We start from the raw sequence: 12,961 nt of genomic DNA, 5'->3' as shown, positions 1-12,961 counted from the left end.
GGATACAACGGACAGCCCAGGATACAGCCGACAGCCCCGGATACAGAGGACAGTCCCGGATTTTGGTCTCTGCCCTGCAGTCTCAGGCGTCTGCTGAATGCCCCTCACTGCCCTCATGCCCCCTCCGACATCTCCTCCTGGTAAATGTCTGTGGCTGGGGGCGGTAGGGGGGGAAGAGACATTTCCCGGAGCTGAGCAGAGTTTATCCCTCTTTCTATTCTGGGAACCATTACAGTTCTGCTTCCAGGACCTGTGATGATGTCACAGTCATGTGATCAGTCACATGGGGGAGGAGCAGGATGGGGCTTGTAGGAAGTGAACGGTTTTCTGTGTAGGAAGCGGCCACAGGTAAGAGCTGAAGCTGAGGAGAAGTCTACACTGGGGACCGGTAATGAGGGAGCAGGGACTGTGTGATAGAGGGGACAGGACTCAGTCCTGGGGGAAGCACCGGGACTCTACACTGGGGACCGGTAATGAGGGAGCAGGGACTGTGTGATAGAGGGGACAGGACTCAGTCCTGGGGGAAGCACCGGTACTCTACACTGGGGACCGTTAATGAGGGAGCAGGGACTGTGTGATAGAGGGGACAGGACTCAGTCCTGGGGGAAGCATCGGGACTCTGCACTGGGGACCGGTAATGAGGGAGCAGGGACTGTGTGATAGAGGGGACAGGACTCAGTCCTGGAGGAAGCACCGGGACTCTACACTGGGGACCGGTAATGAGGGAGCAGGGACTGTGTGATAGAGGGGACAGGACTCAGTCCTGGGGGAAGCACCGGGACTCTGCACTGGTGACCGGTAATGAGGGAGCAGGGACTGTGTGATAGAGGGGACAGGACTCAGTCCTGGGGGAAGCACCGGGACTCTACACTGGGGACCGGTAATGAGGGAGCAGGGACTGTGTGATAGAAGGGACAGGACTCAGTCCTGGGGGAAGCACCGGGACTCTACACTGGGGACCGGTAATGAGGGAGCAGGGACTGTGTGATAGAGGGGAACAGGACTCAGTCCTGGGGGAAGCACCGGGACTCTACACTGGGGACCGGTAATGAGGGAGCAGGGACTGTGTGATAGAGGGGACAGGACTCAGTCCTGGAGGAAGCACCGGGACTCTACACTGGTGACCGGTAATGAGGGAGCAGGGACTGTGTGATAGAGGGGACAGGACTCAGTCCTGGGGGAAGCACCGGGACTCTACACTGGGGACCAGTAATGAGGGAGCAGGGACTGTGTGATAGAGGGGACAGGACTCAGTCCTGGGGGAAGCACCGGGACTCTACACTGGGGACCGGTAATGAGGGAGCAGGGACTGTGTGATAGAGGGGACAGGACTCAGTCCTGGGGGAAGCACCGGGACTCTGCACTGGGGACCGGTAATGAGGGAGCAGAGACTGTGTGATAGAGGGGACAGGACTCAGTCCTGGGGGAAGCACCGGGACTCTACACTGGGGACCGGTAATGAGGGAGCAGGGACTGTGTGATAGAGGGGACAGGACTCAGTCCTGGGGGAAGCATCGGGACTCTGCACTGGGGACCGGTAATGAGGGAGCAGGGACTGTGTGATAGAGGGGACAGGGCTCAGTCCTGGGGGAAGCACCGGGACTCTGCACTGGGGACCGGTAATGAGAGAGCAGGGACTGTGTGATAGAGGGGACAGGACTCAGTCCTGGGGGAAGCATCGGGACTCTGCACTGGGGTCCGGTAATGAGGGAGCAGGGACTGTGTGATAGAGGGGACAGGACTGAGTCCTGGGGGAAGCACCGGGACTCTGCACTGGGGATCGGTAATGAGGGAGCAGGGACTGTGTGATAGAGGGGACAGGACTCAGTCCTGGGGGAAGCACCGGGACTCTGCACTGGGGATCGGTAATGAGGGAGCAGGGGCTGTGTGATAGAGGGGACAGGACTCAGTCCTGTGGGAAGCACTGGGACTCTGCACTGGGGACCGGTAATGAGGGAGCAGGGACTGTGTGATAGAGGGGCCAGGACTAAGTCCTGGAGGAAGCATCGGGACTCTGCACTGGGGACCGGTACTGAGGGAGCAGGGACTGTGTGATAGAGGGGACAGGACTCAGTCCTGGGGGAAGCACCGGCACTCTGCACTGGAGACCGGTAATGAGGGAGCAGGGACTGTGTGATAGAGGGGACAGGACTCAGTCCTGGGGGAAGCATCGGGACTCTGCACTGGGGACCGGTAATGAGGGAGCAGGGACTGTGTGATAGAGGGGACAGGACTCAGTCCTGGGGGAAGCACCGGGACTCTGCACTGGTGACCGGTAATGAGGGAGCAGGGACTGTGTGATAGAGGGGACAGGACAAAGTCCTGGGGGAAGCACCGGGAATCTGCACTGGTGACTGGTAATGAGGGAGCAGGGACTGTGTGATAGAGGGGACAGGACTCAGTCCTGGGGGAAGCACCGAGACTCTGCACTGGGGACCGGTAATGAGGGAGCAGGGACTGTGTGATAGAGGGGACAGGACTCAGTCTTGGGGGAAGCACCGGGACTCTGCACTGGGGACCGGTAATGAGGGAGCAGGGACTGTGTGATAGAGGGGACAGGACTCAGTCCTGGGGGAAGCATCGGGACTCTGCACTGGGGACCGGTAATGAGGGAGCAGGGACTGTGTGATAGAGGGGACAGGACTCAGTCCTGGGGGAAGCACCGGGACTCTGCACTGGGGACCGGTAATGAGGGAGCAGGGACTGTGTGATAGAGGGGACAGGACTCAGTCCTGGGGGAAGCACCTGGGCTCTGCACTGGGGACCGGTAATGAGGGAGCGGGGACTGTGTGATAGAGAGGACAGGACTGAGTCCTGGGGGAAGCACCGGGACTCTGCACTGGGGACCGGTAATGAGGGAGCAGGGACTGTGTGATAGAGGGGACAGGACTCAGTCCTGGGGGAAGCATCGGGACTTTGCACTGGGGACCGGTAATGAGGGAGCAGGGACTGTGTGATAGAGGGGACAGGACTCAGTCCTGGGGGAAGCACCGGGACTCTGCACTGGGGACTGGTAATGAGGGAGCAGGGACTGTGTGATAGAGGGGACAGGACTCAGTCCTGGGGGAAGCACCGGGACTCTGCACTGGGGACCTGTAATGAGGGAGCAGGGACTGTGTGATAGAGGGGACAGGACTCAGTCCTGGGGGAAGCACGGAGACTCTGCACTGGGGACCGGTAATGAGGGAGCAGGGACTGTGTGATAGAGGGGACAGGACTCAGTACTGGGGGAAACATCGGGACTCTGCACTGGGGACCGGTAATGAGGGAGCAGGGACTGTGTGATAGAGGGGACAGGACTCAGTCCTGGGGGAAGCACCGGGACTCTGCACTGGGGACCGGTAATGAGGGAGCAGGGACTGTGTGATAGAGGGGACAGGACTCAGTCCTGGGGGAAGCATCGGGACTCTGCACTGGGGACCGGTAATGAGGGAGCAGGGACTGTGTGATAGAGGGGACAGGACTCAGTCCTGGGGGAAGCACCGGGACTCTGCACTGGGGACCGGTAATGAGGGAGCAGGGACTGTGTGATAGAGGGGACAGGACTCAGTCCTGGGGGAAGCACCTGGGCTCTGCACTGGGGACTGGTAATGAGGGAGCGGGGACTGTGTGATAGAGAGGACAGGACTGAGTCCTGGGGGAAGCACCGGGACTCTGCAACGGGGACCGGTAATGAGGGAGCAGGGACTGTGTGATAGAGGGGACAGGACTCAGTCCTGGGGGAAGCATCGGAACTTTGCACTGGGGACCGGTAATGAGGGAGCAGGGACTGTGTGATAGAGGGGACAGGACTCAGTCCTGGGGGAAGCACTGGGACTCTGCACTGGGGACTGGTAATGAGGGAGCAGGGACTGTGTGATAGAGGGGACAGGACTCAGTCTTGGGGGAAGCACCGGGACTCTGCACTGGGGACCGGTAATGAGTGAGCAGGGACTGTGTGATAGAGGGGACAGGACTCAGTCCTGGGGGAAGCACGGAGACTCTGCACTGGGGACCGGTAATGAGGGAGCAGGGACTGTGTGATAGAGGGGACAGGACTCAGTACTGGGGGAAACATCGGGACTCTGCACTGGGGACCGGTAATGAGGGAGCAGGGACTGTGTGATAGAGGGGACAGGACTCAGTCCTTGGGGAAGCACCGGGACTCTGCACTGGGGACCGGTAATGAGGGAGCAGGGACTGTGTGATAGAGGGGACAGGACTCAGTCCTGGGGGAAGCACCGAGACTCTGCACTGGGGACCGGTAATGAGGGAGGAGGGACTGTGTGATAGAGGGGACAGGACTCAGTCCTGGGGGATGCACCGGGACTCTGCACTGGGGACCGGTAATGAGGGAGCAGGGACTGTGTGATAGAGGGGACAGGACTCAGTCCTGGGGGAAGCACCGGGACTCTGCACTGGGGACCGGTAATGAGGGAGCAGGGACTGTGTGATAGAGGGGACAGGACTCAGTCCTGGGGGAAGCACCGGGACTCTGCACTGGGGATCGGTAATGAGGGAGCAGGGACTGTGTGATAGAGAGGACAGGACTCAGTTCTGTGGGAAGCAACGGGACTCTGCACTGGGGACCGGTAATGAGGGAGCAGGGACTGTGTGATAGAGGGGCCAGGACTCAGTCCTGGAGGAAGCATCGGGACTCTGCACTGGGGACCGGTGCTGAGGTAGCAGGGACTGTGTGATAGAGGGGACGGACTCAGTCTTGGGGGAAGCATCGGGACTCTGCACTGGGGACCGGTAATGAGGGAGCAGGGACTGTGTGATAGAGGGGACAGGACTCAGTCCTGGGGGAAGCATCGGGACTCTGCACTGGTGACCGGTAATGAGGGAGCAGGGACTGTGTGATAGAGGGGACAGGACTCAGTCCTGGGGGAAGCACCGAGACTCTGCACTGGGGACCGGTAATGAGGGAGCAGGGACTGTGTGATAGAGGGGACAGGACTCAGTCTTGGGGGAAGCACCGGGACTCTGCACTGGGGACCGGTAATGAGGGAGCAGGAACTGTGTGATAGAGGGGACAGGACTCAGTCCTGGGGGAAGCACCGGGACACTGCACTGGGGACCGGTAATGAGAGAGCAGGGACTGTGTGATAGGGGGGACAGGACTCAGTCCTGGGGGAAGCACCGGGACTCTGCACTGGGGACCGGTAACGAGGGAGCAGGGACTGTGTGATAGAGGGGACAGGACTCAGTCCTGGGGGAAGCACCGGGACTCTGCACTGGGGGCCGGTAATGAGGGAGCAGGGACTTTGTGATAGAGGGGACAGGACTCAGTCCTGGGGGAAGCACCGGGACTCTGCACTGGGGACTGGTAATGGGGGAGCAGGGACTGTGTGATAGAGGGGACAGGACTCAGTCCTGGGGGAAGCACCGGGACTCTGCACTGGGGACCGGTAATGAGGGAGTAGGGACTGTGTGATAGAGGGGACAGGACGTAGTCCTGGGGGAAGCACCGGGACTCTGCACTGGTGACCGGTGATGAGGGAGCAGGGACTGTGTGATAGAGAGGATAGGACTCAGTCCTGGGGGAAACACCGGGACTCTGCACTGTGGACCGGTAATGAGGGAGTAGGGACTGTGTGATAGAGGGGACAGGACGTAGTCCTGGGGGAAGCACCGGGACTCTGCACTGGTGACCGGTGATGAGGGAGCAGGGACTGTGTGATAGAGAGGATAGGACTCAGTCCTGGGGGAAACACCGGGACTCTGCACTGTGGACCGGTAATGAGGGAGCAGGGACTGTGTGATAGAGGGGACAGGACTCAGTCTTGGAGGAATCACCAGGACTCTCTGCAAATTATGATACAGCCGACTCTACATAAGAAAGCCAAATCCTAATAGAAAAAGTCACCCACTAGGATTCAGTCACAGCCATATATCTAGTGTGCGGCTCTGCAGGTGGAGGTATGTGGATATTCCCCTTTGCTATTAACCCCCTCAGTGCTGCGGTCACATTCCAGGGGACAGAACGTGTTCCTGTCTGTGTCTCTATATCAGGATCTGTCTGTATTGGATAAGATTGGGTCACTTCGCTCCTGACGTCGCTTGCTACTCTGTTACTGTCTCTATTATGGCCTGAAATGCAGCTGTGGTCACACAATGCGGTAAAGAGTAGTGTTGAGCCACCCCCGTAGTGTTCGAGTTCGGTTCGGTTCGTCGAACACCCGTATGTTCACCGAACTGTTCGTCGAACACCGTTAAAACCAATGGCAGGCAAACAAAAACACATAGAAACACATAGAAAACACCTTCAAAGGAGTCCAAAAGCTGACAAACTGCTCTGAAGACACAACTAACACATGGAAAAGTGACAAGTACATATAGTCATGCGAAAAGAAAAGAGATGGAGGAGTAAAAGGAGGGGGAGACACAGATATAGGCATGTCATGCCCTTCTAAAACCAAAAAAGTGAGAAGCCGACACGTTCAGTCCGCTCCTGCCCGTGCCACCTCCGTGTCGCCGGGTTTGTGCCAGAGCCGCGGTGAACCCTGACGGCCAGCCCCCCTCTCCCAATACTGGTGCCTGTCCGCTGGTGGGTCGAGCGAGCCCCCCTGCGGTGGAGGCAGGTCTAAGCTTTTTAATTTAAATTGTCTCTCTAATTTGAATGAATACACTTTAAATCCTTGTACAAGGATCTATTGGCGGGCAAGTCGCATGCCAGCCGCCGCGTAATTCCAGCTCCAGTAGCATCCACTAAAGCTGCTGCAGTTAAAAAGCTTTTATAAGGATCGAGCTCGGCGGTCCACCGCAAGGCGTCCTACCGCCAGTCCCAGCCCCTATGCCTTGGGGTGCCTCCCCGATGCTCTTCACTGAGTGTCCCGGGGGCCCGAACCATTTCCTTTGAAAAAATTAAGTGTCCAAACTACAGGTGGTGTAGCTTGCTTAACAGCCGGGATAATCCGCTGACTAGCAGACACTGCTACTAGGCACAAAGTATTTCCTGGGCTAGATGCAGTTAAAAATTTGTAATTAGATACTCTCGTTGGATGCTGAGAAAGCACTCAATAGAGTCTCCTGGCACGCCATATATTATTCCCTTAAAAAGCTTGGGGTAGGGGTCTAGGGGACCCTTTTATAGGCAAAATCACGGCCCTGTATCGCAATACGTCACCTAGGCTGAAGATAAATGGAACATTTTCATCACCTTTCATAATCACCAATGGGACAAGGCAGGGATGTCTTCTGTCCCCTCTCTTATACATCCTAGTGACGGAGCACCTGCTCTCATCACTTCGCCATAACCCCAGTATTAGGTGGATTGAGGTGGGAGGCACCGAGTACAAGTGCTCTGCATTTGCTGATGATGTCCTAGTATATATCACTCAATCACATATATCCATCCCTGCTGTTGTGGCTGAAATAGATCACTTTGTTACATGGTCAAATTTTAAAATCAATGCAGCGAAGTCTGAGGCCCTCGATGTCTCCCTCCCCAAATCCATATAGGATTCCATCCAGTCCAACTTTCCCTTTGCCTGGCCCTCACAGGGTATCAAATACTTAGGAATTCCTATTCATAGAGACCTCTCCCGTCTATGTTATCTTAATTTTGGGCCCTTTATTGAACAACTCCATTCAGACCACGGTTGGCAAGTTAGAACTGTAAGATTCACTACGTGAGCCACTGGTATTTTGTGGAAAAGCACATGTACACTGTGTTCCAAATTATTATGCAAAAAGTGTTTAGGAGTGATAAGGGAAGAATTTGTTTGTTTGTCAGTTAAACTCATTGATGGTGATGTGTGTCAGGGCTCTTTATATCACTGTAAGCAATTGCAGACACCTGTGCTAATTAGTTTGTCAGGTGTGTCCAATGAAAGGCAAGACTACTTAAGAAGGCTGTCCCACATTATTTAAGCAGCCTACATTTTCTGCCAAAATGGGAAAGAAATGGGATGTGTCGGCTGCTGAGAAGCAACAAATTGTGGAGTGTTTAGGTCAAGGCATGACTACAATCAACATTGCCAAGACACTTCATCCTGATCATCGCACAATCAAGAAGTATGTAGCTGATTCACAGTACACACGTGTGCGTGCTGATAAGGGAAAATTGAGGACTCTTTCCTACAGGCAATTACGTCAGGTTAAAAGAGCAGCGGCAAAAAAGCCTTGTCATAGCAGTGGACAAATTTTTGAAGCTGCTGGTGCCTCCAACGTCCCCCGAACAACAAGATGCAGGGTCCTTCAGAGGTTTGCAGCTGTGCGTAAGCCATCCTGTCGACCTCCTCTATCCCCTGCACACAAGTAGAAACGGCTCCAGTGGGCCAAACAATACATGAAGACTGACTTCAAAACTGTTTTGTTCACCGATGAGTGCCGTGCAACGCTCGATGGTCCAGATGGATGGAGTGGAGGATGGCTGGTTGATGGACACCCCACGCAAACACGGCTACGGCGCCAACATGGAGGAGGTGGAGTAATGTTTTGGGCTAGAATCATGGGGAGAGAGATTGTCGGCCCCTTTAGGATCCCTGAAGGGGTAAAGATGAACTCCATAATGTATGTGGAGTTTCTCAAACAGCACTTCCTGCCATGGTTCAAGTGATAATGCACCGTCTCATGCTGCACATAACACATCTGCATCTCTGGCTGATATGGGCATAAAAGGGGACAAACTTATGGTGTGACCCCCATGCTCCCCTGACCTCAACCCCATTCAGAACCTCTGGAGCATCATCATAAGGAGTGTCTATGATGGCGGGAGGCAGTTCACATCTAAGCAACAGCTCTGGGAGGGTATTCTGTCCTCATGCAAAACAATTGAAGCAGAAACCATCCAAAACCTGACAAATTCAATGGACGAGAGAGTTGAGAAGCTCCTTTCGAACAAGGGGTCCTATGTGCAAATGTAACATCACCTAGAATAAAGTTTTGAGTTGAAAACTGTTTGATTTCAGTTTCTAATAACCTGCTAATGCTTATAATTTCAAAAATGACCATTTTTTTGTTCTTTATTAAAATGAAAAGGTTGATCGAAGAGTGTGGGGGATCTAAGAGTGTGGCAACCCAGCAGTCAGAATTACTTCGAATTCTGACAATCTGAGGGTCATGTTGCAGGTAGTGCAGCAAGAAGGCACTCATGTGTCTTGCGCATCTAGGAGCCCCAAAATTATTTTCCGGGCTAGATGCAGCTAAAAATTATTATTAATTTGAAAGCTGGTGGAGCTTAGTATAGATTGCCTAATAGAATCAGTACTGCACACTGCTACAAGGCCCAAATTATTTTCCAGCCAAGATACAGATAAACATGATTAGTAATTTTAAATCTGGTGGAGCTTAGTATAGATGGCCTAATAGAATCAGTACTGCACACTGCTACAAGACCCAAATTATTTTCCAGCCAAGATACAGATAAACATGATTAGTAATTTTAAAACTTAAAACGGTTGGTGAGGTGATTTTAACCAATCATCAAGCTTTTACTCTCCCCAGGATGACACAGGGGTAGAAAAGTCATTTCGGATGCATGATTGGTTCATCTTTATGAACGTGAGTCTGTCTACATTATCAGTGGAGAGCCGCGTGCGCTTATCTGTCAGCACACCACCAGCAGCGCTGAACACACGTTCAGACAGAACGCTGGCTGCGGGGCATGACAAGATCTCCAAGGCGTAAGTGGCTAGCTCCGGCCATTTATCCAGATTGGAAGCCCAAAAAGAGCAAGGATCCAGTGACACAGTCATGGCTTCAATGTTTACTTGGAGATACTCCTGTACCATCGTCTCTAGGCGTTGACTATGTGTCAGACTTCTTGTCTCCCGTTGCCTTGCAAAGGATGGGCTAAAAAAGTGGTGAAATGATTCCGCAAAATTGATGTTACCAGCAGATACTGTGTTTCTGTTACGTTTTGAGAGCTGAACACTCGACGGTCCCACGGTTGGCAAGTTGGAACTGTGAGATTCACTACGTGCACCACTGGTGTTTTGTGGAAAAGCACATGTAAGATTCTGCAACAGTCTCTGCTGATTCTCCTGCATGTGTGCATCTCTTTCTATGGCAGGAATAATTTCTGAAAATTTACTTTTGTACCGGGGATCTAACAGTGTGGCAACCCAGTAGTCAGGATTATTTCTAATTCTCACAATTCGAGGGTCATGTTGCAGGTAGTGCAGCAAGAAGGCACTCATGTGTCTTGTGCATCCAGGAGCACCAAGCCCCTGTTGTGTTGTTGGCGAGGTAACAATCATGCTTCCTTCCTCTGCCCTCTCCCCCCAACCTCGCACAACAGAAATGTGATCAAGGTCTCCCACATCTGATGAGTCTTCCATCAGTTCGTCCTCCACTTCTTCCTGGGCTCCTGCACCTTCCTCACTAGTTTGGCTGCTACCATGCGCACTGGTAAAACCATCTCCCCTACCCTCACATGCCTGCCGCCTTGGTGCTGCCGACTGTCTGGACCTTGCAGATGTTAGCCCTTCCGCATACAACTCCTCCTCCTCTACTTCCTCCACCTCCTCTTGTGCCACCACCTGACTCCGAATTCTGTTTAACATGTGCTCCAGCATGTAAATCACCGGAATAGTCATGCTGATAATGGCATCGTCAGCACTAAACATCTTCGACGCCATTTCAAAACTGTGCAGAAGGGTGCATAGGTCCCTGATCTGAGACCACTCCTCCAGCGTGATTTTCCCCACCTCTGGATCTCTTTGGCCCAGGCTATACGTCAGAACGTATTGCACCAGGGCTTGTCGGTGCTGCCACAGTCGCTGCAACATGTGCAGAGTTGAATTCCACCGGGTAGGCACATCGCATTTTAGCCGGTGAAGGGGCAGGCCCAACGACTTCTGTAGAGATGTAAGTCGCTGAGCTGCGGGATGCGAACTGCGGAAGTGAGCACACAGCGACCGTGCCCTCTGCAGAAGGCCATCTAGTCCGGGATAGTGGGCTAAAAATTGCTGGACAGCCAGGTTCAACACGTGAGCCATACAAGGCACGTGTGTGACTTTGCCCCGGCGAAGGGCCGCACCCATGTTTGCAGTATTGTCGCACACGGCCTTCCCTGGTTTCAGGTCCAGTGGAGACAACCATTCATGAAACTGGTTCTCCAGAGCTGACCACAACTCCTCAGCTGTGTGACTCACATTTCCCAGACATTTCAAAGTAAAAACCGCCTGATGACGTTGAGCCCTGCTGCCAGCATAGTAAGGAGGTGTGCAGGATCCCTTCTGCGCAGTTAGAAAGCTTGTGGCATGACCAGACAGGCTTTGGGTGCAGGTGGAGGACCAAGAGGAGGTTGAGGAGGCAGAAGCAGTGGAGGAACTTTGAGATAAAGAGGATTGACGCACAACTCGTGGGGATGGCAAGACTTGGGCAGCAGCCCTTTGTCCTGCTGTCACCATAGTTACCCAGTGCCCAGTCAGCGACATGTAACGCCCCTGTCCATGCCTACTCGTCCAAGTGTCTATGGTGAAATGCACCCTGTCACACACAGAGTTTCTCAAAGAAGCGGTGATGTTGTGTGCGACATGCTGGTGGAGCCAGGCACACCTTTCTTTGAGAAATAGTGCCGACTGGGCATCTGGTACTGGGGCACTGCGACGGACATAAGGTCTCGAAAATCCTCTGTGTCCACCAGGCAGAAAGGAAGCATTTCTGTAGCCAAGAGCTTGCAGATGGTGAAATTCAACCTCTTAGCTTTCTCATGGCTATGAGGAAATGGTCTTTTACTTGTCCACATCTGAGGGACCGAGGGCTGGCTGTTGTGCTTAGACGGGGTTGATAAGGGTGTCCCCGGCAAACTGCCGGTCTGTGAGGAACATGCAGGCGGACATGTTAGGTTGCCTTGATCCAAAGGTGGTGCTATTGATGTCGGACAGCGCTGAACACCAGCTGGTGTTTCCACCTCCAAAGAAAATGATGACCTGCCAATCACGCTGGCTGTTGCGGGTAAAGAGGTGGCAGGTCTGCGTCCCAAAACAGGTGTGACTGCTGTCCCCCCAGTCACAGAGGATGAAGAGGCCGCGGATGCACAAGATGTGGTAGACGGCGGTTGGCCCGGCCGGCTAGGCCGCATTGTAGCACAGTGAGCTTCCCGCTGCAACTTATGCTTCATATCCATGTGCCGGTTCATGCATGAAGTACTCAAACTATGTATTTTTTGGCCTCTACTTAGCTTTTGCTGACAAATGTTACAGATAACACGAGTTGGGTCATCTTTATCGATCTGAAAAAATGCCCAGGCTATGCAAGGCTTAGCACCCATGCGACCTGAAGAGCCACCACGACTTGTGGTCAGAGGCAGAGTTGTGTTTGAGGATGCAGTTGTTGACGTGCTTCCAGTACTACGTCTCTGTCCAGGAAGGCGCAACCTGACCTCGTCGTCACTAGCATCCTCGCCACCTCCTCTGCTGACCTCATCTCTTGGCTGACTGTGGGTTGACAGTAAGTGGGATCTCCAACCTCGTCATCATCACCCTGTGTGTTATCATACCCGTCGTCCTCAGAGCCAACCTCTTCCTGCCCTGACAAAAAAACGAAAGTTGTCGCTCCAATCAGGTATTTGAGTCTCATCATCATCTTCCTCATTGTCTCCACCAACAGGAGTTACAGTTTGGGAACGAGGGTCTACATTATGGTCAGAACCTTCTGCGTCTGGTCCAGGATCCGACTCATAAAGATTATGGGCATCAGTGCAGATCATTTCCTCGTCTGGATTCACAGAAGCTCTGGAGCCGACCTCTGATTCCCAGGCTATAGTATGAGTAAACAGCTCTGCAGACTCAACCATCTGTTCTACCCCATACTCAGATGGGCAGCTGGAGACTTGGGAGCTGTGAGGAAGCAAGTGCGATTGGGGTGACACCTCTGAGGACTGGAGTATTTGTGATGTTGAAGTTGATGTGGAGGAGAGCCCACTTAAAGGAGCACTTGATATCCGTTGAAGCACCTGCTGTTTTTGTGCCTCATCTGGAATTTGTAGCGATTGGCGTGGCCGTAAGAAAGGGATCTTATCACATTGTCC

General features: G+C 53.6%; 1 protein-coding gene across 2 annotated transcripts in view; it reads left to right on the top strand.

The window, feature by feature from the left end:
• Positions 1-277: 277 nt before the first annotated feature.
• The window catches only part of LOC141271972 (uncharacterized), a 243,559-nt gene continuing 230,875 nt past the window's right edge, over positions 278-12,961 (top strand). Inside the window, exon 1 of one of the 2 annotated variants that reach the window (XM_073682228.1) lies at positions 278-348. The gene's annotated coding sequence lies outside the window, so the exon portion shown is untranslated. The remainder of the gene's footprint in view (positions 349-12,961) is intronic. The other variant, XM_073682227.1, reaches the window with a different exon arrangement.

This window comes from Phyllobates terribilis, unplaced genomic scaffold, assembly GCF_046119375.1.
Source record: "Phyllobates terribilis strain yellow unplaced genomic scaffold, ASM4611937v1 Scaffold_5__5_contigs__length_657084704, whole genome shotgun sequence".
NCBI classification, from domain to species: Eukaryota; Metazoa; Chordata; class Amphibia; order Anura; family Dendrobatidae; genus Phyllobates; species Phyllobates terribilis.
The sequence above is the reverse complement of the archived record's forward strand: the minus strand, read 5'-3'. Positions and strand labels throughout refer to the sequence as shown.